This window comes from Stigmatopora argus, chromosome 8, assembly GCF_051989625.1.
Source record: "Stigmatopora argus isolate UIUO_Sarg chromosome 8, RoL_Sarg_1.0, whole genome shotgun sequence".
In the NCBI taxonomy this organism is placed as follows: Eukaryota; Metazoa; Chordata; class Actinopteri; order Syngnathiformes; family Syngnathidae; genus Stigmatopora; species Stigmatopora argus.
The window spans coordinates 1,388,124-1,393,921 of NC_135394.1; the positions used below are offsets into that span (position 1 = coordinate 1,388,124).

A 5,798-nucleotide genomic window follows, 5' to 3' on the forward strand; every position below is an offset into this window, starting at 1 on the left:
AGGTGCCCAACAGCTCAACTACAAACACCTTGACAAGCTCAGATAGTATATCAGCTTTTGCAAGAAAATTCTGCCAAATTCAAAAGTTTCGCTTATATTATTGACTACAAGAAGAATTATCTCTGAGTTTCCATTCTATTTGTCATTCATCAAACTTTTTCTCGGGCATTGGGACAGCAGAACCACCCATGTTCCATATCCTTGGGATTTTTTGGCCACCTACGCTGTTCAAAAAAGAAGTTTGAGCGGAACTCCCTTTTAATGTTATCAGAACCGAAAAGCATCTACACACATCACTGATGCCGCTTTTCTTATCTGGCTTCCACGAGCATTCCAGTCAAAGGCAGACATTTGACCTGGTGGCAGCGTAAGGTTTTTAAAACAAGTTGTGACCTGCTCTTTGTCCCTCCCAAACACTACTGTAGGTAGTGCCTACCTCTTTTGGAAACACACAACCGGCTGGAAGACCCGCTTTTTTTCCATAGAGAACACACACCAAAAACAGAGCTGTCATAGAACAGTCCGCCTTATCTTTATCTGTGTTCTACTGTTTTGATGAATGTTCGGATGTTTTTCTACAGCACGCAGTGAGGTAAGTAGCCCACACACACACACACACACACACACACACACACACGCACACACTCATGCAATGACATAGCAGAGGGACTGTGGACAGGTTAGGCCAGTTTTTTTTTTCGCTAGGCTTCGACTAAACATAAGTGGCTTGCACCATCACCACCCACTTCACACAGAGCTGCTGGGAATCCCAACATCCAAGCAACAACAGTTCTCACAGGTTACCTTTGTGTCCCTTTATCAACAAGAAAAAGTTGCCCAACAGGGCAATACTGCTTAAGAATGTGGGTGTTACGAGTAAAGTGCATTATCACCTCTTTAATGTGAATGAAACATGCAATTATTACCTATATTGCCACAAAGCAATTTCACTTTAAAAATCCAATTGAGGTCATTAAGATATTAAGAAGACAAACTCATTTTAAAAATTGAACACTGTTAATCTGATACGATTTCTTGTATTAACTTCAATCATCATGTTAGTGGGCAATACTTAAATTTCTGAATAAAATGAACTTGAAATGAAAACTTAGCCTTGTGCCTGACCCAGAGCAAACTATTGCAGCCAACGCTGTCTGACACGTCATGGAGAATCCTTGTCTGTTGTTTCTGATAGTATGATTATTTGTGCCTAAGTGTGTGTGTGTAGGCGGGGTGAAATATATCGACTGCTGATCTGCCATCTAACGACCACGTGACTGGAAGGTCTGCGTGCCAGAATTTCTGCTTGTTATGCGGCATAGTGTGACACATCCTAGGTGTTTCTAGTATTTGTTGTTGGATATCAACCGACAGTGTAACGTTGTTACCAGTGTGTGCTTTTTTGTGTGTTTGTTTTATGCTCACGCTAGATTTTTTCAGATTTTTGAAATTTTTCTAGATTTTCCAGAAAGCAGATGACGGCAGTGTATGAGACCTCCATGTGTTCCTCTGCCCCAAACAGACAAAATAGTTCTTACAGTTGACCCTCAGTATTGGCAAGGGTAAGGAACCGAATATGGCATTGAATAAGCTGAAATTGTTAATGGTATATTTTTAGAATTTGAAAAAAAAGTTTATAGTGGTACTATTAAATAGCCTGGACAATAAAATATATCAATAGAGAGTAAAATATGCTTCTATTTATGAAAAATCAAAGTTGTGAAACCACTTCTGGAACTAATTAATTTCCTAAATAGAGATGCCACGGTAGGTTTCTCCAGTGTCATTCATTAATTCATCTTCCATATCGCCCATCTTCGAAAGAGTTGCAGGGGTTGCTGGAGCCTAACCCAACTGTCCCAAGTGCACACCTACCCACGTCACCCATGTAATCATCACGCCTCTCAACGGAAAGAGCAGACACAAAACAAACCAACCTGTTGGAGTGATATATATATAGACTATGGACATCTGTGAGCAGCTACTGTCATTGAAGCAGTCAATCTGCATGTGTTAAGGTGCCTTAGACTAAGAAACACTAAACTTTCGAATAAACATTCGTCATTGGTCATTTTCAAGCCTCCTGGCTATGAGCCTATGACAGATTAGCTTGAAATGTATGTAAGTAAGATCATTAATGCAGTGTGCTGGACAAGTGACTTAAATAATAACAGTGGGGTTTTTTTGTATATAATTTTTTTTTGTGTGAGTGGTTTTATTTTTGCTCTTACTCAGAGGTTAAGTTTTGCTGGATTTTTCCAGAACAGAATTGGTCTATTTCTTGATGGGCTTTTTGTATTCCATGATTTATTTGTGCTGGACCTTTGCTAGACCTTATTGACTGGCCCTGTCACAATCAATTTGTAGACACAGTTGTGGTGTATTACATTCAACACCAATTGTTATTGACTACTGGGAGGCGCTGTTGTATTAGTTAGTGCGGGGGCAGCAATCCAAAATGTTGAAATAGATTGGACTAAAAAATCAAAAACAAATATGTCGGGAGCCGCCCAAAAATATAAATTAAAAGCCTTTTTCATTCATTTTCTGAACCGTCTATCCTCACAAGGGTCGCGGTGGGTGCTGGAGCCTTTCGCAGCTGACTACAGGCACCAGGCGTGGACACCTTCAATCAGTGGCCAGCCAAACGCATGGCACAAGGAGGCAACCATTCAGGCTCGCACTCATACCTAAAGGTCATTTAGAGTTTCCAACTAGCCTAGTCTGCTTGTTTTTGGGATGTGGGAGGAAACTGGAGCACCCGGAGAAAACTCACGCAAGGAGTTTGGAGATGCAATCCACTTCTTAAATCTATTTTTGCACTCCACAACACCTTTGGGTGTATTTAAATCCTGTGTTTTCGTGAACCCAGGTGAGAGTATTGTTTGCATTTTACTGGTGTTATGTTGGTGTGCTTTGTGTTTCGTAGTGTTTTTCTCGAGTCAGTTTAGTTTTGTTGTTTCTTTCTTTTTCCCTGCTTTTTGTATCTAAGGCTTTCTATTTGTGAAACTACCTTCTGCAATTAAATGTTACGTTAGTGCACCCGCACTCTCTTGTGTCCGGCTGTTTTACCTGCATCTGGATCTAACTCCGTTCACCTCACCGCAGATACATAACAGAAGTAATGCTATCGCACTTTTTCTATCTTTCCCCACTGGGTGCATGCCTAACCTAAAAAATGTCTTTCTATTTGATTATTTTTGTTATTTGACAGCTTCTTACTACAAAGCAAACATTCAGGCAATCCTTCTGCATTGGCAATGAAGCTTAGTCCGTTGTGGAGTGCTTTGGACACTAAAGTAATTTAGTATACTGTCAATTAATAGGCCACCATACCAATAGTTCAAAATATTTAAAAAAAAAAAAAACTCGAAGATTTAGTTTTGCGTTATTTAGTTTAGCTCAGATTTTTGCTTTAAACGTGAAATGAACTGCTGACGATTAATGCCCTCCTGTAACTCCCAACAGTGGTAATGTGAGCAATGAATATACATCAGTCTGAATATTGTACATTTTTGTTATATACATTTAACATGAATAGTATCTGAAAATGAGGCTTGGAAGTCATTCAGCATGGCAAACAGGATATGTAGGTACTTTGCTTTCTTGCACTTGGATGCACTATGACTTGAAAGATTAAGCACTGAGCCACCTCATGGTATAGTGATTCACTCACCTGACTTCAGTTTGGGCAAGCATGGGATCAATTCCTGCTCAGTGAGGGTGTCGCGGTATTAGATTAGATTAGCAAGACAGTAGCAAGCACAGACACAGAAGACATTCTAGACCTAGGTAAAAAAAAAACTGGAGCCACACACAGGAGGTCCACAAGGTGGAGACCTTCTGGAGACTGAGACTGAGGTTAAATATGCATAATTGAATGAGTGTGTGCGTGAATGGTTGTCTGTCTCCTTGTGCCCTGCGATTGACTGGACACTGATTGAGGGTGTCCCCCGCCTGGTGCCCATAGTTGGCTGGGATAGGGTCCAGCATCCCCGGAATCTTTATGAAGATAAGCGGTTCAGAAAATGAATGGAAGAATGGTGGTTCTCGCTGTGTGCCCCATGACTGACTGGTGCCCAAAGTCTGCTGGGATAGGCTCCAGCACCCCGTAATCCTGACAAGGATAAGCATTGTTGAAAATGAAAGAATGATGTAAGCACTTTTCCAACAGTTTCTCAGCTAGAAAGTCATATATTACCTCTCTAACTGTGACATGTTCACCTACAAAATCAATATATATACTGTATATGGATTGATGTCAAGTTGTGTACAAAGCCAGTCTCTCATTGTGGAGATCATTGTTTCCTTTTGAAGATACAACCAGTGTTCAGTAACCTAGTTGGTGCAGCATTGCCATACTCTACACAGTCTACATTATGTGTCTCCCCATAAGCATAAAATGAGGGTGATAAGTGAACTAAATATGTTCTTAATGTGCTGCACTGTTAGCTCTGTCATGTAGCACCATGTAATGGAGCACGACAGCTCCCTGGTTCCCTGGCGACCTTTGGCCCCAATCACAGTGGTGTGGGACCCTTGCTTGCCCGTACTCTATTCTCACACAGACACACATACCTCATCACATTGTTTCAACAGATTAGAGGAGATTGCTCTGTCAGACGTGCAGCCTGTGTGCACAGCAGAACGAGTTTGAGACAACTGTGAAGAAAAAAATCTGACTTCCTGTCTGTCTGCATGTCTAGTTTCTTTCACTAATTATTTTGTCGTGTTGACATGTGATATCATTTTATAGGTTTGTAATTTCACAAAGATCATCGCAGTTCAGTTTCTTCTGAGCACATAGTTGATATAGTTTCCTCAGAAATTATGCTAGCAATCATTCAATTAATGACGTGTATAACGGCCATAAAATTATGATGCAAACCTTTATCAGCAGTCAGCAATCCTTCCACCTGTGGTGGGTGTTAGCGGGTATCAGTGTGTTTGGCTGGGAAACGCCTGTAATACTTGCGATGGAAGTTCAACCAAGCAGAAAAGAGGCCACCACACTCGTGCCTTCGTACAGACCTTAAAATGCATACGCCCAAACCCTCAGACAGTGTGTGATGCAGATGTCCAATGACAGTTCTCTGCTGGGGGTCATCTAGAAGCAGCTGCTTGGGGGACATGGAGGAGCACGCACATACACTGTGCCCATTAGGAAGGATGTCATCATGTATAGTTTGCTATGTTGTCTCCAAAAGTTCCTGAAGGCCAACTGATTGCTGAAAAAATAGATCAGTGTTTTTCTTAACAGAAAATGTGAACATAATGAGAAGTAAATAAATGCTGTCACCAGAAAACATGGCACTGCACTAATGTATAATGTTCATTCATTCATTTTCTTATCCTCCCTCAAAATGTAAAATTTCCTGTATTTTGAAATATGTTTGGGTAGAGCTGCGTTCCAGGCGGTCCGGCGGCTGATGGGTTAGCGCGTCTGCCTCACAGTGGGGACCTGGGTTCAAATCCAGGTCGGTCCACCTGTGTGGAGTTTGCATGTTCTCTGTGTGGGTCCTTGTGCTCTGCAATTGGCAGGCCACCAATTCAGGGTGCCGCCCGCCTCTGGCCCGAAGTCAGCTGGGATAGGCTCCAGCACCCCCTGCGACGCTAGTGAGGATAAAGTGGTTCAGAAAATTAGATGAGATGAGTTGCGTTCCCCTTGACTATCACCTCCCATTGGCTGTCTCCCAACACCTTGCTCGCCTCCTATTGGTTGTCTCCGAATATCGTCTGTTTATCGGAGTTGTAAGTTGTTGTTTTTTTAATTTAGTTTTTCGTGTATGGTTAAAACA

The 5,798-nt window shown here is 41.7% G+C and overlaps 1 long non-coding RNA gene across 1 annotated transcript; it reads left to right on the top strand.

Annotated features, from left to right (window-relative positions):
* The first annotated feature begins 280 nt into the window (after window positions 1-280).
* On the top strand, window positions 281-2,807 carry LOC144078388 (uncharacterized). The gene is made up of 3 exons (XR_013301194.1): window positions 281-592; window positions 1,216-1,562; window positions 1,825-2,807. It is a non-coding gene; the product is annotated as an uncharacterized LOC144078388 (long non-coding RNA).
* Window positions 2,808-5,798: the final 2,991 nt, after the last annotated feature.